The sequence below is a fragment of the Mytilus californianus genome, unplaced genomic scaffold, assembly GCF_021869535.1.
Source record: "Mytilus californianus isolate M0D057914Y unplaced genomic scaffold, xbMytCali1.0.p SCAF_15, whole genome shotgun sequence".
Classification (NCBI taxonomy): Eukaryota; Metazoa; Mollusca; class Bivalvia; order Mytilida; family Mytilidae; genus Mytilus; species Mytilus californianus.
This window is the reverse complement of record NW_026262637.1, coordinates 15279577-15302751: the sequence shown is the minus strand read 5'-3', so window position 1 is coordinate 15302751 and position 23175 is coordinate 15279577.

Genomic DNA, 23175 nt, shown 5'->3' with positions numbered 1-23175 from the left:
GAATGGTCTCGTCCGATCATTCGCCTTATTGTGTCTTATCCCTTTCAAATTTAAATTTCAATTCAACTCCTAACATATGTATTGTGTTTCTTCCTAATCTGAGGCACTGCCATTGCTGATCATGTATTGCTGAAAATCTCTCAGAGGAAACAACCTCTAAAACGTCACACTCTTCGAACAGATAACAATTTTTAAATTGCTACAGCAGCCATATTGGATATTTAGTTCGAATGACTAAACACCTTTATCAATTTTAAATTAGCGACAAGTTGAACAACACTAATCATATGAACATTTTTAACAAAATATCATGTATTATAACGACTCGTTCGTACGAACGACAAGTTAAAAAACAGATCCCTGGAATATAATGGCATGGCATAAGTGTAAACAAAACTCTTATAATATCCATTTATGAAACCCAACACGAATTGTAGTGCTTGGGACTTCAATGAAAATTTTGGATTGCCAATTGCCATTGTTTAAGAAATTGATGGAAAGTCGGATGGATGGATGGCATTTATGTTCCGTGCTCTGTTTCAGAATAGAAAACAGTTTGACAAAAATACAATTGATCAACACATTTTATACCCAGCCATATTCTATAAAGATAAACTTAACTCTGATACCTCTCTGCATCAGACGCTTGCGTACAGGATTTGGATATTTATTTTATTTTTGAACTTACTTTTCATTTCCAAATTCAAACTTAACTGTACTATGTTTGTCTTACCTTGTCTTCAGTAATTTTATAGAATCTGATAGAATCCCTTTTTTTCCATCAACACTAAAGATATAACGATAGTATCATTTCTACATCTGTTTGACAATCAATATATCAACATTTAGAAACAATTCTCTGTCGTCAATTTCCAAGTTTTTTTCTATTGAGTGTGCACTAGGACTTAAGGTTAAAGGTAAACCAGAAATGTGAAAATCTCATTACCCAAGGACAGATGGTATCGAATTGAAATCGTTTTACGTATTAATCACTTATAGTGATACTTTCCTAATTAGATATATATTAATATAGCAAAATATACATCTAATATACATTGAATGCAAACCATTTGTTATACACATTCGTTTTTGTTCTATATCTTTATTACTTACTTGTTTTTTTCCAATATTTCGGGGCCTTCGTGGAATATAATGTGTCATTGCATTCTTTTATTAATATAAACGTATCAAACTAGTAAATATTTCTTACCATTGCCGAATCGCAAAGAGTAATTTTGTCGCTTGCACTATTCACGATGTTTAATCGTAAAATGAAGCTTGTGTGTTTCATATTAATTACGTGTGCTATCCGAGTTGTAAAATGTGATATGGAATTTAGTTCTTTAAATAGTTAGATTCTCACAAAAAAAATCATCTTGGGGATTTTACAGAGAAACTTTCTGTCTCATTAATGGAAAATACTATAGGGTTACTGCAACCATTGCTCTTGTTTGTTATCGAAAACCGAAGTGCAAATGTATTCACTCTCGTTCATTTTTATCAAACACATATTTGTGAGCCATACACTTTATATAGTTTTATGAGCAGAGATGACAAGTATTCACATTAAAGATAGACAGAAACAAGATTTAAACATACCAAGGTATATATGTCAACTATAACTTATTTCAAGCCCTTCTTTTTTACAACTTATACACAAGTATTTTGTAGATGGAACGCACGTCTGGTGTACAACACAACAAGCCTGGTATCTTTGATGTGTCAACAATATTCATATTTATTTATGAGTATGAAACCATATAACTGATACTTTACATAAAAATTAATTTCTGTGCCTTTTCGACAGTGTAAATTCATGTATGTGTGATAAGTCATTGGTATCGTAATAAATAAACACAATGTTTACATTAAGTCTGTATTTTCTTAAATGGCGGGAAAAATGTTCTTTCCCATTTACAAGTAATTGAAAATTGTAAAGATCTATATCTTTGGCAATGAAAGGATGTTTGTCCACGAAAATTGTCGTATCAATGTCTGTTATTATTTTTCTCTATTGCATGCGATGTTCTGTTATATCCTATGTTGATGTATTTATAATTGTTGGACATTTTAAAATTGTGTTTGAGATCTCCAGAATAACTTTGGTTGAAAAAGTTTTTAAACACTTTATTGTTTTCCCGTTTCTATTTCATAATGCAAACATGTTGAGGTAAACTGTCCATTCACTTACCTGTTTTAAATTCTCGATTTAAAATAAAATGTTTGTCGATTTTTACTTGTGAATAATAATGTACCGCTCAATGTACAATTAGTGTAAAGAATTATCGTCTGTGTAATAGATCAAGAAATCAGATTGAAAATAAACGCTTTAGAAAAAATGTTTAAGTACTTCTTGAATGCTTCCATAATGGAACGGAAGTAAACAAATACAGTTGATTCACACTCATTCTCCAAACTATGATTTCGATGGCGTTGCAATTATCAGAGTATAATGTATATTTTAATGCAACATCGTTTGCAACGTTCATTTTAATTGGATAACGTCACCATGTTCATGGCATTAATTCATGTTATGACAACGGATTTTAAATGTATGCTTAAAGTTTTTTCTGTCATTTTCATTAGAATGGAGATAACAACATTGTTTTTTGGGGTTCCGACTGCATCAATTGGTGATTTGCTACAAAAGACAAAAAGTCTGCAAAGACCATTTTTTGTCTTGATTTGCATGAACTATTACTCGACATTCTCAAAAACTATGACTTATGTCTTTATTTTTCTTGGCAAATTCTGACTTATATTAAATTTTTATGAAATTTACTTGTCATATTCTCGACTTTCTGAACACGGTCTTCAAATTCTTGACAAATTCTCGACCTTTGAACATTGTCTTGAAATGTCTCGACAGGTTCTCAACATTCTTTTTTTCCTCTGTATGGCTTGACATATTCTGAACATTTTGAATTGTGTCTTAAATTTACTTGACAATTCTGAGATTTACAAATCATGTCCAATATACATGATATATATTTTGCTTTATTTCTCTTTATAAAATATACTGTTATTTTAAGTTACACTTATCTCAACAAAAATAAAAATTGGGCATGTAAATATTTTGATAATTGAAAATGTGGGTATGCAAATATTTTTATAAATATAAATATGAGTATGAAAATATCAACAAACACAAATGTGAGTATTACAATATGAACCAATTTAAATATGTGTTTGTGAATAATTACAAATGTTGATTTATAAATGTTATAAATATGTGCTAAATGATTGAAACAAATCATACTGTAGACATATTTCATTTTTCATGCATAATATTCAATGTTAACATGGTAAATAAACAATTAATGTACCAAAACGTTGTTTTTAATAATTACAAAAAAATGTAGCAATATATTATTGAATCCTAATTCTTCCAAGTTTATTTTAGCGGTAATAGAAATGAGTATAAAACAGCACAAGAAAGTTTTTAGACTGTCAGGAATGTGTCGATACACAATTCAGAAGAAATTCATACTGTCGAGATAGTGTCGAGACATACTTAAGACAACTTTAAGACCGTCGAGAATGTGTCGAGACATATTCAGACATCATTCATAATGTCCAGATTATGTCAAGACTTATCGAAAATTGGTCGAGACTAATCAAGACACTTTTCAGACTGTCGAGAAAGTGTTGAGAAATTGTTAGACAATGTTAATACTGTAAGACATATGTCGAGTAAAATCAAGTAATGATACAGCAATTTCTATGATATAGATACTTATTTAAGACTAATTCAGACTTTGTCAAGAATGTTTACAAATATTTCAGACAAAAAGAGAATGTTAAGTAAAAATTCATGCAAATTCAGACAAAAATTAGTCTTTTCAGACTTTTGGACTTTTGAAGTGTTGATGGTCGCAAATACCCATTTACTGGCTCCGCTAACTTGTCGCCAGTAAATTTAATTTGAGACTATCAAATCACCAGTTTAAATACAGTACAGTTATCTCCTATTCATGTCGTGAATATGTTTTCTTTTAACCATTTTGTTTTTAATGTGGTCATCACTTTAAATCCGTCGTCACGTTCGATATTAACTATTTTAAAAATATTTATCTCTTATTAAACCACAGGAACAATTTCAACAAATGGTTTGCATGAATACTCTTCACGCAATATAGTATAAGGTCTCAAGCGGCTGTCGAACTCTATGTCTGATTGTCTTTGCAGGGCCGCGATACTTAATCATTCAAACCCTTAATTGCAGAGGACAGATAATGTTCTACTGTTCGTCATATCTATGTTTGTCTGTACAGTTATTCCCGGGATAATCTCAGTAACCATAAAACACAGAAACTTGAAATTTACATCATATAACACTATAAATGTAGTTTGTAGAAAATCCTGTCACACGATTAAGATAATAAAAATTGGTTTGTAATATGAGAACGAAGTTCCGAATAACAATAACAAAATCATTCAAAGAAAAATAATTGTATAAAAATCAATATTCTTTACCGTTCTAATGAATCCAAAATCTTCATCATAGTTATGAATCCAAAATCGTTAACTTTATTTTCCAACAGTTACATTTGCGCTTTACACTGTTCATGTTCTTGTGATGGAGGCTGCCATGTTGTAAATCATACGATTTCTCCAAAATTTGTAGATCTGATTGCCATAAAAAATGATAACAATAATCTGAGGACTAAGATTTTGATTTTAATTTATTTTTGCACGTAATACAATTTTATAACAAAAAAAGTTCTCTTGGAATACTCACCTGATTAATCCTCGTATTTTTACGGAACAAATTATCATACATTTCTTATTAAATTATACTTGTATGTCTGATTAAAAAAGAGGGGCGAAAGATATTAGAGGGACATTCAAACTCATAAATCAAAAATAAATTGACAACGCCATGGCTAAAAAAGAAAAAGACAAACAGACAATAGTAAAAATAAAAACTAAGCAACACAAACCCCACCAAAAACTGGGAGTGATCTCATGTGCTCCGGAAGGATAAGCAGATCCTACTCCACATGTGGCACCCGTCGCGTTGCTCATGTTAGTACAAACCCGGTAATAAGTCTAATTCGTTAGGTTCCATTCGTGAAAAGGGAACGGGATTGTAGTTAAGACACGAGAAACATATCCGTTATCATCTGTGAAACGGATATTCCATAATGGTCAACCAACTCGTGATCGCGCTGTAAAATTTATAAAGGGATGATTTCAACATCACCATTTGAAACTCTTGGTTTAATAGATTATTTGTGAGCAGCAACCCTCTATCAAGGAAATCATGATAGGAAATACAAGCCAGGGAATATCTTATCAATTGGGAGATATATGCTCTATGTGCAGGTGCTGCTGCAATGTTGCTACATAGAAATGGAAAGCTCACAATAGGGAAGCTGAATCATCTCTTTTGTCGTAAAGTTTTTTTTTCAACCGACAATTAAATTATTCTTTAACTTGGTATGAAAGTATAAACAAGAAATGAATTTGATGATACTTTGCCAAAATGTAGTATATATTGTGATATGTTTAAATATATAAAAATAATGATAGATCATCAAGCTACAGGTTGTGAAAAAAAACACATGTTGTATGGTTATACAGAGAAAAAGCATCATTATGAAAATAGAAAGTAAACTGAATCATAGAATTTCGGAATAAAATACGAGAAGATAGCTCTTATAAAATGTGTTCAGAATATTAAAAGAATGAAGTCATCGCGCGTTTTTTTACTGCTATAACATAAAATAAAAACAAAATCATGTAGATTCCTTTATATTTCAGACGTATCTCCTTTTAATACGCTAAGTTACAAACAATTGAAATCATGAAAAAATTATGTCTTTGTTAAAAATTTATAATCATAAGATAAAATCACATAATTTTATTCATTCAATTAAAAATTTTCATTAGTAATGGCATTACTGTATCAAATGTTGCTTGACTTGAAAATTGGGACCGGTTGTGTTCATCTATTTTACAATTCAAGATGGCAAAACTGACTCGTACTACCTTAATACTTCAAAAAACGTTACATGAGGGAAGCGTTTCTTTGTTTACATTGAAAATTACGTCCTAAATAAAAATTCCTAACAACAGGACCAACACACGAACTGTTTCCGTATTTTGGTAATACTGTCAACAGAAATAATGATGGGGATTCATTTTGTCTGTTATGGTGATTTGATTAACTGTTTAAGGTACCGTTTATCCTTTAGCCATGAAGCCAATGATGTTGAGTATTTCTAAAGTTATGATTGTTTTTTATTTGATTGTGATTTTTGTATTAAAATTCAAGATATGTTTAATGTAAACATTATTAGACCTTTTACAAAATTGTCTACACCTATAGTTGAGAACGACTGCGACAGGTGAGATATGAGGGGTTGTCTCAAAAATAAAATTGAAATGCATATAATTATTTTAACTGCCATGATACAACTATCCAACATGACGTGTATAAAAGCAATTGTCGTGTACCGTACCTTATTTTGTTTATTAAGTATTTGCTTATGAAAATTACACTTATTTGTGAATTGACTATGAAAAAAGGATGGACTTCAATGTTTCATTTCTTTTAGACGTCGAGTTGGAAAATGAAAACAAAAACATTGGTTTATGTGTGTTGACTAGGGTGGTACATGTTTCTACAAAGTCTGTTAATTTTGGCTTCGGATACCTAAATGGTACTCATTACTTTATTTCTTTTCAATTCACCAATTTGATGTTCAACTTGTAATCGATATTCAGCGACAATTCAATTCACATTTCGACTATTTCTCTTTAAATTATCCGGTTTACTGTGCCGTCGCTGAATCTGCTCCCCGGCAACTAGATGCCGTAGCTGACCAGAGAGAGGAGGAAGCCGATGAATTGCCTCGCACTTATGTTGTACGACCAAAACAAACTTAAAACAAAATAGCGCCCACAAATGAATCTAATTCGCGAGAATCAGCTGTACAATAAATTCATAACAAAATAGATACCAAGATTTTGAAAGGCCCTTGGTGTCTTCTGATTCAGATTCAGATTCAAATCGTAAGCTTTTTTACGTTCTCTTGCTATTTTTATGACTTCCGCAGAAGGAAAAAAAATCACAAAATGCAACATATAAAACAGACATTCAGTGTTACTGCATGGTCTGCATTTAAGTCAAAGATCACCATCTCAAACCCCAAAAAAGCAAAAAAGCAAAGAAAACAAAGTTACTATCTTTTATCGAATAAAAATGAAATAACTATGAGAGCGAAGCATAATGTCAAAATATCAAATTGTAAACTAAAAATTCTATTGTGAAAAAAACTTACCAATTATATAACCAACTTGTTCAGTAATTGTTTCAGATGCATAAAACATGAGGCGGGGTTTTACTAGTACAAATTGATTGCATCTAAAACCTCAGAGATGAAATTTAAAAGCCATTATGCATGGAAAAATAGTAGAAAACCAAAGGTATGTCCTAAAAAGGAGAAGAGTAAGCAATTCTCGCTTTTTGCAAGACACACCAACGTCAATTTTCGGGAACAGGGAAAGGAATCTACGACAAAAGGACAAAAACGAGGGACGAAAAATACCAGAGGGACAGTCAAACTCATAGATCGAAAACAAACTGACAACGCCATGGCCAAAAATAAAAAGACAATCAGACAAATAGTACAGATGACACAACATAGAAAACCAAAGACTAATCAACACGAACCCCACCAAAAACTGGGGGTGATCTCAGGTGCTCCGAAAGGGTAAGGTATGTTGTCTTTCTGGATACGGACTACCTATAACGATTAATCAGTTCGACACTGTCCAAAAAGACACTGCAATGACAACAAGCTCAGTTGAAATATTAACAGCATGCGCATCACTGAAGAGACATTTATTGTCAAAATGCCCATGTGGTGCATAAAAAAATGGTGCCGTTAATGTTTCCAGTTCATCAAGGAAACATCTGAACTTTAACATGGTATCTTAAAGCGGAGTAGTTCCATGCAACTAAATTATCGATGTGGCCTTTTCGTTTGACCTTTGAAACAATAGGTTTTTACTCCTTCCATAATTAAATGTGTTTAACAAGTGACGCGAAGATCGGTTGAGAAACACAAACTCTAACGGACGGCCGGGAGTCCTGTTACAATGTTTCTTCGTCAAATTTCATAAATAGCATTACAAAGACGAATTAATCGCTATTGGCATTTAGTTCAATCTTCGTTAACAGACTCGCTTATCTGAATACTTACATAATCATAAAATTTAAGAAGACAAAAAAGGCAGATTACGATGTGAATTGATTGCAGTAATTTTTTACTAGAAGGTTAAATAAATATAACGTAAAATGTCGTATAAATACATGTGATTAAAATTTTATACAAAAGAGAGAGATACTATATAAGTTATATTTGTTTGAAATATGTTCTTTCGTGCAAGTAGTGAAAACGATATATCGAAGGTATAAACATAATACTATTCATGAATGCTTTTTAATTTTGAGACGACACCTTCATTTTACCTGTAAACTGTAGGTATCATTAGTCGGTGTCGAGAGTTGTTGAAAAGGTCTAATAATAACTTAAGAAATAAGATTCAAAATATTGGCGGTAGTTTTAATTTCGCAAAAATCAGTTATTAAATTAATTTATTGTGACTTCGTCCTCTTTCTCACATTGCACCTGTCTTATATAATAACATTATGAGTTGTCTTTGTCAGAAAATTATTTTCCAGTATGATGAGGCAAATATGTATATTGAGTTATTATCCAGTATTGGTAAACGTATTTCCATCACTAGAAGTTTATTTTTTGTACAGTCAAATTAATCAATGAATGTGTGGTTTTTCATGGAGATATAAAATCTCACCATTAAATGAACTCAACAGAGAACAATTGGTATTGTATCTGTTCAAAATTTACAAAAAAATTCAATGGCCAGATGAACAGGAACTGCTTATGGGGAAAGGTGTTATTCTCTTCACAATAACTATTTAATGTTTATAGAGTATGTGTTTAAGGACGAATGCCTGTGAAATTAAGATAAAAATAAGATATAAACAATGTAACGATTAACAACTTGAATAAATGTTTTTAAATCAAAAACAAATGTCTATGATAATTATACATGAAATTAAATTAAACAGGAATAGACGCGAACCCTTACGATTCGTATAAACTGACGGAAGCCGAATGAAGATTATCTATGACACATCTTTTTACTGGTAATAAGATTCGTTATATATGTTATGACATTCTTCATTCAATTATTACATTTTGTATTTAAGAATATTCATGGATTCGTTTGTTTTTAACATATACTTTATTCACTAAATAGGTATGTTACACAGTTGGCTGGCTGTGAAGCCGGGTTTGGTCCACCATTTTCTGCATGGGAAGGTGCCTGTGCTGAGTCAGGAATATGACAGTTGTTATTCATTCGTTTGATGTGTTTGAGCTTTTGATTTTGCCATTTAATTAGGAACTTTCCGTTTTGAATTTTCCTCGGCGTTCGGTATTTTTGTGATTTTACTTTTACATTAAGAGTCCAAACTTCTCTTGATGTATCCAATAATGTTCCACTAATAACCGAGGTTAGTAATCAACTGTTGGTGTATCTTCATTTCTTTTTATGAATTCAATTTTGAATACTTCTCTTCGGTGACATCAGTACCAGATTTGATTTTATCGTTTGGTTTCATTATATTTTTTTTAATGTATGAAAGAAAATTGGATAAACATATACATTTTTCAATTTTCATCCCTTCGTCAAATACGTACAGCTAAGGTAATCTATTCCTGAATTAAAAAAATCCTCAGTATTTCGAAAGATTCAAACTTTTCTAAACAGTTAATACATATATTTTTTTATTTACTTATTTATGTAAACTGAGCACGCAGCATCCTTTTTATACACAGTATTTTTAAATAGGCAAATGTAATTTTTTTCTCTATCTTATTATCTATAAATATTTTGCTGTAAAAAAAATTGTGAAAAGGGATAGAGATAGAGTGAAAGAAAAGAAGAGAAAAGAAGAGACATAAGAGATTTTCAAATGCTTTATACATTTATTCATATCTTTGTTTTTGTTGTTATATTTTTAAAATCAACAATCACTCAGTCAGTTGATGCTAAAATAAATATGTCAAAACCCTGACTATTAAACAAAATAAAAAATCAATCTAAAAAAATGATATAAGACTCAGGGACACTATTCTATGTTGTTTTCCAAATAATGAGTAACAGGTGCTTGTTTTAAGTAAAGTGTATTAGCTGCGAAATAAGACTTTTCATGGACTTAACATAATCATTTACACTTTCAATGGTACATTTTTATTATACATACATATAAGAAGATGTGGTATGAGTGCCAATGAGACAACACTCCATCCAAGTCACAATTTGTAAAAGTAAACCATTATAGGTCAAAGTACGGTCTTCAACACGGAGCCGTGGCTCACACCGAACAACAAGCTATAAAGGGCCCCAAAAATGACTAGTGTAAAACCATTCAAACTGGAAAACCAACGGTCTAATCTATATAAAAAACGAGAAACGAGAAACACTTATGAACCACATCAACAAACGACAACCACTGAACATCAGGTTCCTGACTTAGGACAGGTGAAAACAAATGCATAAAACATATCTGGATCCTCATCATACTCATCGTCTTTACTAAATAGAAATAAATATATGAAATAAAACTTACGAACGAAGGTTTGTATTGTCCTGTCCACCAAGCTATCAGTGAGGCCGAATTAACAAGTTAATAGCAGTAAATCACAGAGGCGCTACAAAATCTGCTAATCTCTGAACTTCGAAGTATAGGAAAATGAACAAAGACTTGCTTTGATAATCACATATGGCCTGTACATTACTGCTACGATAACCATTATAATTTACAAAATCTTATTTGTCATAATTTTTTTATTGAATCCGTACAATGTGTCCCGTCTTTACATCAAACACTGCTCGGAAAGTGACAACTTACAAAAAACCTGCATGTTCAACTTCATTCTTTTATCAGATGGTAATTGTTCGCCTTGTCGTGTTTCATCCCTTTCTAATTCAAATTTCAACTCAACTCCTAACATATTATTGTGTCTCTTCAAATACTAAGCACCGTCATAGCTGATCATTGCTGAAATCCCTTTCCAGAAAAAAAAATACATTTAAAACGTCTTATTCTTTGAACAGAAACCAATGTCCCGTCTTTAGATCAAACACTGCACTGAAATCGGCAACTAATAAACAACCCTGCAAAATGTGGAAATTGTTTTTCTTCCAAAAATTAAGCACTGTCATAGCTGATCATTGCTGAAATCACTTTCCAGAGGATAAATAATTTTAAAACGTCTCATTTTAGAACAGAAACAAATTTTTCATTGCTACAGCAGCCATATGGGATTTTTAATTGTATGATTAAAATTTAACACACCTTCGTGAGTGTTAAAATTAACGACAATTTGAACAACACACATGTCATATGATGATTATTTTTAATCAAATTATTAACCTAAGAATTTTAACGACTCGCTAGACATATTGACAAGTCACACATCAGATCCCTGGATGATTATGGCATAAAAGAGGGACGAAGGATACCAGAGGGACAGTCAAACTCATAGATCGAAAACAAATTGACAACGTCATGGCCAAAAATAAAAAGACAAACAGACAAATAATAGTACAGATGACACAACATAAGTGTTAACGTATTTTTAACATTGCCTTATAAGCGGAAGATTTGGCTAGCCATAAAACCAGGTTCAACCCACCATTTTTTTCTTAAAATGTCCTGTACCAAGTCAGGAATACGTGCTGTGTGCCATGTCCCTTTCTAAATTGATGCAGCATGCGGGAACATACATAAACACGTGATTATGTGGGAACATGTTGAAGGCCGTATGGTTGCCTATAAATGCTTACATCCACTTCATTTGAACTTTGGTGCATAGTTGTCTCAGTGGCAATCATACCATATCTCCTTATTTATATATATATAAGAGTTTGGAAAAGAGTTCGTTTCTGTTCACTGCTCCACGTCAGAGTAGAAAACAGTTCGAAAAAAAATACAATTGATTCACATAATTTGTGACCACCCACATTCTATTTTAATAAGATTAACTCTGATAACTCTCTGCCAAATGCATTCAACTACAGGATTAATGCATTGTTTTTTCTCTAAGTATTCATTTTCGAAATTTTATACAACATACTAATCTCTACTATGATTGTCATACCTTGTCTTTGGTGATTTTATCACATCTGACACAATCTCTTATTTTACTATCCGTACAAGATATGCAAGATGATTCTGGTAAACCTATCGATCCTTTAAACTTATTCTAAAAGGTTACCAATTCAACACTGTCATTAGATCTTTGAATGATGTTTTTATTGGTATTAATATATTAATATTGATTTTGTTATCTGTAAATTAAAAGAAAACTAAATATTATTGTTACATACATATGCACTTTCATGGATCTCCAATCTGTCGGCTCCTATATCTTGGCATTGCACAAGGTCATGTTTTTCTCTGACTGTTTGTGACGTCTTTACACTAAATCCATTGGATGTTGGATGTGTACTGATTGTTAATTTAGTCTTAGATGCAAGATTTTTAATATTAGTTGTTATTGGCTTTGAACTAGCTGTCAGTAACTGTGAGTACTCTCAGATCTGTACTTAGTGTCTTTTTGTTGTTGGGATGTACAAGTACACGGTCACGTCCACGTGTTTTTGTTATATGTATTTCTATTTGTATCCATCTGATGACTTAAGCCTTTTTCAAATGATTTTTATAGTTCTTTCTTTTATTGTACTGTTACACCACTGTCCCAGGTTCGGGGGAGGGTTGGGATCCCGCTAACATGTTTAACCCCGCCACATTCAGTATGTATGTGCCTGTCCCAAGTCAGGAGCCTGTAATTCAGTGGCTATTGTTGGTTGCTGTGTTACATATTTGTTTTTCGTTCATTTTTTTTGTACATTAATTAGGCCGTTAGTTTTCTCGTTTGAATTATTTTACATTTGTGATTTCGGGGCCTTTTATGGCTGACTATGCGGTATGGGCTTTGCTCATTATTGAAGACCGTACGGTGACCTCTTGTTGTTAATTTCTGTGTCATTTAGTCTTTTGTGGAGAGTTGTCTCATTGGCAATCATACCACATCTTCTTTTTTATAAATAAGAAGATGTGGTATGATTGCCAATGAGACAACTCTCCACCAGAGACCAAATGACAAGAAATTAACAATAATAGATCACCGTATGGCCTTTAACAATGAATAAAATCCATACCGCATAGTCAGCTATTAAAAAAACGAAATGACAAATATAAAACAATTCAAACGAGAAAACTAACACCCTGATTTATGTACAAAATATTGAACGAAAAACAAATAAACAAATATGATATACAGCAACAAATGACAACAACTGAATAACAGGCTCTAGACTCGGGACAGGCACATACCAGGGGCGGATCAATGATTTTAGGTTAGGAGGCGCAAACTAAAATTTTCGCCGAGCGGAGCGAGTGTAAAAAATGTTTTGAGGCAAAATTATCGAAATATTCTTCTAGAGTGGGTGCAATGTAGAAATCTCGCCATGCGAAGCGTAGCGAGAAATATTTTGTGGTAAAATTAGCGAGAAATTAAAGTTTCAAGCTAAAACCGCCTAAATCCATCCCTGTCAACAATCTACAATCACCATAACAAACAAGAAATCTGTGAGCTTCTAATAATTGAGACTACCTTCATATAATTAACAGAAAACGTGACTGAAGACAAGTAGAATACTTCCAGACTTTATATATAGTGTTTTCGCCACAAACCACTAAAATCAGAATAAGATGCTTTTATGAAGTTATGTTTATTTTCCTGTGATCCCATGTAATACTGTAGTATGGGTCGGGGCCTTGACCGTTTATGCATACTTTGGCAAAAATTTTAATTTGGAAATGAGAAATATATATAGACACAGAGATATTAGATAATGATAAAAATTAATAAACTTACTTTTCGCTTGAACCAGTATTTCTATCTTTCATTAAGAAGGAATCTAACCTGGACTGTTTCCTTGTCCGTGCCATGATGAAATGACCAACCCAACCGCGGGTAGGGCACATTCACCTACTTCGTATGAATGTGAGTTAAGGAGGTTTTGGAACTTCGATTATCAAAGAAATTAGTCATAAAAACCGCAACTACAATGTAACAATTGTTTTTACTTTAAAATATTTGTCATCAAACGCAGCGCGTTTGACACCTTCCTTTGAAGTATATAATATTAATAGAACTTAAATAAACCGCACGCCCGCCACGCCCCCGCCTGAATCCGCCCCTGCATACAGAATGTGGCGGGATGAAACATGCTGGCGGGCACCCAACCCTCCACCTTAACCTGGGACGGTGGTACAACATAAAAACAAAAGAACAAAATGTACATAACAATTAACGAAAAACAAATATGATCAACAGCAACAAAAGACAACCACTCAATTACAGGCGCCTGATTTGGGACAGGCACATCTAAAATGTGGCGGGGTTAAACATGTTAGCGGGGGCCTAACTCTCCCCCTAACCTAAAATAGAAAAAGAACCAAACAATTCAAAGTTATTTTATATTAAACTTCAGATTAACGGAAGGTCTACTAAAGTGCAAAGGATGCTACTTTTTCGTCTTTTATCTTGTTATTAATAATATTTCCGACCATTTTCGAAACTCATTGGAACATTATACTTAATTCAGACGAATTAGAAGATCTGTTTCGAAAAAGTCCGTGAAAAATTATCCATCTTTCGAACACCCAAATTTGAAGTTTAAACTAAATGGCTTCGAGCTGTTTCCCTTCTTATGTTTTAGTAGAAATAGTTGAATAAGGGATTGTATCAGATTTGATAAATTCCAAAAAATACAAGATAAGACAAGCAAAATAGTATAAAGCTTGTGGTATGGAAATGAAAAATTTAAAATTAAGTACAAACAATGAAAAACTATATCCAAATCATGTACCCTTAAAACTCGGACTACGCATTCATTTTGCTATGGTCATTTAAGTATTCTTGTCTCTCATTTTTGTATTTTGTCTATAGAGTATAGATATAGGAAGATGTGGTATGAGTGGCAATGAGACAACTCTCCATCCAAGTCTCAATTATAAAAGTAAACCATTATAGGTCAAGGTACGGTCTTCAACACGGAGCCTTGGCTCACACCGAACAGCAAGCTATAAAGGGCCCAAAAATGTTTATATGCCTTCTTTTTTGTTGTTGAAATGTTTATTTGTTTTTATCGTGATTAAGATTATAACAAAATGTTGACCGTTGTACCCCTATTTTTGACATTTCCCTATATGTCCGTTTGCTTTGCTCACACATTGTTGTCAATATAATTAAATTCTAAGCGACTGTCTTACAAGTGAGAGGTTTAGCTAGCTATAAAACCAGGTTAATCCACCATTTTCTACATAAGGAAGTATTTGTACCAAGTTAGGAATATGACAGTTGTTTTCCAATCGTTTGATGTGTATGAGCTTTTGATATTTTGTCATTTGATAAAGGATTCTTCGTTTTGAATTTTTAATGGAGTTCGGTATTTTTGTTATCTTACTTTTTAACAAAATTCATTTGGTCGTTAATATCCGGTGCAATTAGGTTTCTTCGTTGCGTACATACGTCAGATTATTAAAATCAATACTAAATTGTATGAGCACTTAAGTGAAAAATATAATTTTTGGTAAACTTTTCGAAACTTTCCAGTAGTACACAAAATTAATTACACAGACGTATATAGTACAATGCTGGTCGGGAAAAATGAATCGAATATCATTTTTATATCTGCTTGGCAATAAATCTATCATGATTTATTAACAGGTCTCTGTCGTCAATTTACATGTTCTCTCTATTGAATGCACTCGGATCATAGTGTAACGTTCCGGAGTTTTCGAGTCAGGATACCCGTGTTTGTTATGTGGACCTCTGGTGAAGGAAGTGGTAATAAAAAACCATAATGAAATTTCATGAATCGTGCATTATTTTCAGATTCAGTAATTTGCAATACAACAAATACAGTGGTTCATAAAACACATGAAAAGAGATATATATTATAATAATTATAGTTGCATTTGTCCCTAAAAGCCTACTATTGGTTCTTACTGGCACTCTAGTTGGTGCACAGTCAATAATTTGGGACCCTGCTTGGTGCAGGTTATATATATAGTTGACCTCATAATTTCATAAGGATAAATAAAAGACTATTAATGAAATATTTAGAAGCTTTCTCTTGAATAAAAGGACTTTTTCACCAAGTAATTTCACTTTGTGCAGCGCCGAACAAATCTGCTTGATGCTAGCCAAAATAAAACCACTGACTGCGCAGCTTGGTGTAATACGGCAGACGACGGAGTTTGAGGTTAGCCTCCGATAAATGAATTGAAATATTTTGATTAAATGTCGAATAGACAATTACCAATTTCTGTCCAAAACTAATATGTTTTTTCGTCATTATACAGCATTTACAATCATTTTCTTGGTGCAATATTATTGTTTTCTTATATTTAAAAACAGCAAACGTTCTGCATGAGAGGCGAAAAGCCTAATCGGTGCATGCAAAACTTGCTATTTATACGTTTGGTTCCACCCACAAAGGACGTAATACACAAGAAATACACAAAATAAAGAATGGCGCCGAAAAGTGAAATTAGCAGTGAATAGAGACAAATGCCCCTGTTAATGAAGATGATATATCGATTAAATAGCATATATTAATAGTTTAAAGTTCAGGTAAACCACTCCTTTCATAACAATCCCGTACGAGGTGTATCCGGAATTCTGCATGGAGAAGTGTTGAACGGAGGCAACAAATAGAAAAAATACAAGTTTTACATTTTTAGTTTAGTTTACCTTTAGTTTAAACATATTTTATTTGCTCAAAGCAAAAAGGATCTGACACAAGTAAATCATACTTATAAAGTCTTCTCCATAATACAATATATATAACAATACAAATTGAATAAGAGCATGCATTATATTATATAAACAACATAAATATTACTAAACTATACTGAAATAAAGAAAAGAATGAAGAAAGAACGACAGAGATAAGGATGATGATGAAGTGCGTTTTACCTATGTTGATATTATACTACGAGGAATCGTTTTAATCTCTTTATAAAATTTAATACTTGTTTAACAATTTGCACATTTTGATCATAAGAAAGAGTTTCTTTTCCAAAAACCAATTGTTTTAAGTCCAAATTGCAGCCTTCGGGAAGCCAGCTGAGACTATTACAGAATAGCCCTTTTAATTAAATAGAAAGAACAATCAAAGAAAAAATGGCGCATGTCCTCAATATCCAAATCATTTACATGTTAGCTCTAAACAAGTCACAATTCAAGAAAAATGCAAAACATCTTAATAGGGTTAAGATTATATTCAATTTTCTAGGACCATATAAATAATGTTGAGATTGATCCACATTTCGAATGTCATGGTTTTTAATTCTAATTTGAATTTTGATATTGAGTCTAAATTTCGAACTGACATGTTCAGATTATTCCAAATTTTTATTGTTGAGAGGATAAATGATTGGGAAGTCAGTGTAAGCCTGCAAAATGGTAAGATAATATCTTCTTCATTTCGCAAGGGATATTGGGTTGTACTTTGAATTTTAGGGAGCACAAGGCTACATAAAACAGCAGGAAAATTATTATTATGAATTTAATAAAACAATTGTGGTTTTCATCTATTTCTTCGTTCCTCTAAAGTTTCCCAAACAACCTCTTTTAAGACAGTCTCAGAATATGTGAAAGCAGGTAAACCTATTTCAATTCGTGCAGCGTCAAGCTAATGCTGTTCTAATTTAATTGAATACCCTTTTCTGCAATTGTCCCATACTTCAGTTGCATATTCAAAAATTGATCTAATAAATACTAGATATAATTTTTTCCAAATTTTGGCGGCTAAGTTGATATTTGAGTATCGCAGTACATTCAGATGCTTTTTAACACTATTTAATATATTTTCGACATGGTTGTTCTATTTTGCGTCACTTCTAAATGTAACCTCTAGATGCTTATGGGATCGCAAAATTGGTATTTTTATTATTTTTCATAGTAGAATTAAGATCTTGTGTCTCATTATTTGAGAAAATCGTTATTTCTGCTTTATGGATTTCTACAAGTTTCAGTTCATGACATGAGGCCAATGACCAATGCGTAGAAGGTTCAAGGAAAACCAGAAATGTGAACGTCTCATTACTAAGGAACAGATGGCTTCGAATTGAAATCATTTTACGTATTAATGGTTCATGGTGATAACTTGCTAATAAGGTATATATTAATAACGGAAATAAACATTTAATATGCTTTTGTTTACCATCCTCATTAATCAATTGGTTTTTTTTTCAATTCTTCGGGTTTACTGACTTTTTATTCTGTTTATTGATAAAGACTTATTTCATATAAATATTTCATATAAATACTGAATCGCAAAGATTCATTTTGTCGCTTGAACCATTCACGATGTTTAGTCGTAAAATGAAGCTTATGAGTTTCATTCTGTTTACATGTGTTATCCAAATTGTAAAGTGTGATATGGAATTAAGTTCTTTAAGTAATCATATTCTCACAAAAAAATATTGGGGATTTTACAGAGAAATTTTCTGTCTCATTAATGGAAAATACTATAGTGTTTATAATACCATTGCTATTGCTTGTTATCGAAATCATCAGTGCAAATGTATTCACTCTCCAAAGCTTTGGAGCGGGTGACTAGTTGTGATGTTTCCTCGCTAATAACAGAAATCGACTTTACCAAATAGAAAATATTCGTTCTAATCAAATACATATGTGTGAGCTATAAGCATTATATAGTTTATGTGCAATTATTCCAACAAAGATAGACAATAACAAGATATAAACATACCAAGGTATTTGTGTGAGCTATAACTTATTTCAAAACCTTTTTTTTTTTTTTTTTACAAATTATACAATATATCTTTTGTAGATGAAACGCGTGTCTAGTGTACAAAATTAAAAGCTTTGTATCTTCAATGTGTCAACAATATTCATATCTATCTATGAATAAAAAACAATATTACAAAGACTTTCAATAAAACTAATTTCGTTGCCTTTTCGATAGTTAAAATACATGCATATGTGAAAGGTTATTGGTATCCTTATAAAGAATCACAATGTTTGCATTAGTTCTGTATTTATTTCATAAGTGGAGGAAATCGTGTTCTATCCAATTTAGAGACAAATTTTGCTAAAAGTAATTGAAAAAGATAAAGATCTATATCTTTGGCAATAAAGAATGTTTGTCCCAAAAAAATCCCCGACTAATGTTTATTATTGTTTTCCTCCACTGCTTACGATTAGCACTCAGGTTATCCCACATACAAAAACATATCATTTGACAAGGATGAGATTTTGGCGAATCATAAGTCCTTCATGGCTTCAATGAACATTACATTGAACAACAAATCGTAGGACTTACCTTGTTTGTATTGGATACCTAAGCTTCACAAAATTCCGTACAAACAACGGTACATTGCCGGATCATCTGCATGTTCGACTAAAGAATTGTCCATTAGATTGACAAAAATTCTGTCCGCAGTGAAAGAGGGTTTTCAGAAATACTGTGAATCTGTTTACTCCCGTAGTGGTATTAACCATATGTGGATTCTAAAAAAACTCTAAAGAACTTCTGGATAATTTTAAATCTCGATCTTTTTCTGAAATTAGTTCTATCAAAAAATATTTTGATTTTTCAACCCTGTATACCACCATTCCCCATGTGAAATTGAAAAATCGTCTAAAAGAAATAATCCAAAATGCTTTTCAACATAAAAATGGTAGATACGCCATAAATTTATTACTTTGGGATACCATACGGCATATTTTGTTAATAGTGAACAAAAAGGTAAAACATGATACACAGAGGAACAAGTGATCAGTATGCTGGAGTTTCTTATTGACAACATATTAGTTGAATTTGGAGGTAGACTTTTTCAACAAATTGTTGGCATTCCTATGGGAACGAACTGTGCGCCTCTCCTTGCCGACCTCTTCTTATTTTCATATGAATTTTGACCACAGGGTGTGACGAGCGGGGTTTCTTGAAACCCCTGCTTCTTCATCCCGAAAACAAAGTCCATTGTTATTCATAACAATAGAAATTGATTATTTTTTAAATAGCATGAACATAAGAAATTACTAATAGTGTTCACTACAAGTTGTTTCAAGATATTAAAAAACACATTTTAGGAAATTCCAATAGCGAAAAAAATATAAAGCATCTATTTTGAATACAAAGCCATTTGAAGTTAAAATGGTTGCTCCTTATATACTCCTTTGCTTGAAGGTAAAATTTTTGATCCCAGTCATATGTCTATATTCTAAAGCATTGATCTTTAAAAAAAAACAGGGATTCTAACTCCCGGACCCCCCCCCCCCCCCCCCCCTGGATTCCGGTCGTCGGGTTTCTAATCCAGACACACATATCCCTCAGTGTGTCAAAATATGAATGTTGAACTTCTGATCCATATTAGCACCAGGATTTAACAGGAATATGCAAAACAGCAACTTTGACATTTGTAAAATCTACTCACTTGTCAAAGTTTGAACGACCATAGCCAAAGTAAGGTTACTAGTGGGGTTTCATGTAAAAAAAATATTTTTCTTATAATTCATGGTTCGATTTTGTCAATAAATATGCTATCCATTCTTTTTCATTTAATAATCAATGTTAACAAATATAGGTTTTGCATTGGGTGTAAGTTAGTTATACACCTCGGGATACGGCGTATCTGGATAAGAAACCCCTCCGGCCTCCGGCCGTCGGGATTTCTTATCCAGACACACCTATCCCTCGGTGTATAACTATTACTTACACCCCACTTCTATTGTTATACTTCATAGTTTCTATTTCTGAAACAAATGTAAATTGAATAGATCTATTGTTACGAATAACAATGGATTTTGACCAAGGGTGTGACGAGCGGTGTTTCTGGAAACCCTTGCTTCTACATCCCAGTCCATTGTTATTCATTACAATAGAAATTGATTATTTTTTAAATAGCATGAACATAAGAAATTACGAAATTACTAATAGTGTTCACTACAAGTTGTTTCAAGATATTAAAAAAACACATTTTAGGAAATTCCAATAGCGAAAAAAATATTAAGCATCTATTTTGAATAAAAAAAAATCCTTTAAGGGAAAAATAATTTGATTGATAGCGTTGAAAAACTAAATAAAATTGTTTGCAATTTGCGAGAATTTTTTTCTTCAAAAAACCATTACCAATTATTTAAAATGATACAAGACTAACAAAGGCCAGAGGCTCCTGACTTTGGACAGGCGCAAAAATGCGGCGGGGTTAAACATGTTTGTTGGCAGACCTCATATAGATCTCAAAAGATCTCAAAAAAACATGTTTAACCCCGCCGCATTTTTGCACCTGTCCCAAGTCAGGAGCCTCTGGCCTTTGTTAGTCTTGTATCATTTTAAATTTTAGTTTCCTGTTTATAATTTGGAGTTTAGTATGACGTCCATTATCACTGAACTAATATACATTTTTGTTTAGGGGCCAGCTAAAGGACGCCTCCGGGTGCGGGAGTTTCTCGCTGCATTGAAGACCTATTGGTGGCCTCCAGCTGTTGTCTGCTCTATGGTCGGGTTGTTTTCTCTTTGACACATTCCTCATTTCCATTCTCAATTTTATAGTATTCTTTTATTTGTCTTTATGAATATTACTTTTACTGTTTAGTCTGTTTTTGGTGATATCCATTTGACACGACTCTGTACTTATACATCCCGTCATTGTGTTATTGTTTTATGATAATTTCTATATTCTTGTCTTTCATTTTTGTTAATGTGCTTTGTCTATATGCCTTTTTGTGTTTCTTTGATACATGTGACGTGGCTCTGTACTTATACATCCCGTCATTGTGTTATTGTTCTATAATAAAAAAAATTATTCTTGTCTTTAATTTTGGCTAATGTGCTTTGTCTATATGCCTTTTTGTGTTTCTTTGATACATATGACGTGGTTCTTTTCTTATACATCCCGTCATTGTGTTATTGTTCTATGATAATTTTTGTATTCTTGTCTTTCATTTTTGCTAATGTGCTTTGTCTATATGCCTTTTTGTGTTTCTTTGATGCATATGACGTGGCTCTGTACTTATACATCCCCTCATTGTGTTATTGTACCAGTGTATATTTTTGTATTCTTGTCTTTCATTTTGGCTAATGTGCTTTGTCTATATGCCTTTTTGTGCTTCGTTGTTACATATTTGTTTGTTTTTATAGTGATTAAGATTATAACACAATGTTGAATGCTGTACCCCTATTTTTGACATTTTTATCTATTATGTCTGTTTGTTTTGTTCACACATCGTTGTCAAGATAATGGAATTTGATGCGACTGTCATACAAGTGAGAGGTTTAGCTAGCTATAAAACTAGGTTTAATCCATCATTTTCTACATAAGAAAATGCCTGTACCAAGTCAGGAATATGACAGTTGTTATCCATTCGTTTAATGTGTTTGAGCTTTTGATTTTGCCATTTGATTAGGGACTTTCCGTTTTGAATTTTCCTCGGAGTTCGGTATTTTTATTTTTGTTTTTTTTTTTTTTTACTTTTTCGGTAGGTCACAATCGGGGAAAAGAGGACGTGATTGGTTACAACATTTGGAACATATTCGTCGTCATCTGTGAAACTGATATTCCATAACGTTCAACCAACTCGTGATGGCGTCCGTAAATTTTTCGAAGGGATGACTTCAGTTTCACCACTTTGAACTCTTAGTTTTAAAGCTTCATTGTATACAGTAACTCTCTATCAAGGCAATCATGATAGGAAATGCAAGCTTTGGAGTATCGTCTCAACTCGGAGATTTATACTCCATATGCAGGTGCTGCTGGAATGTTCTTACGTAGACATGGAAAGTTCACAATTGGAAAGCTACACTAATCCCTTTTCTGAAGTTATTATTGTTGTATTGAGTTACAGTCCCATCCTCTTTTATATGATTGTGACATCACCGACAAACCTATCACCGAATTTGTACGTACCACGAGCAACACAACGAGTGCCACATGTAGAGCAGGATCAGATTACCCTTCTTACGCACCTGAGAGCAACCCCTGTTTTTTTATGAATAGTCGCCTGATTTTGAATTACCGATTGTTTC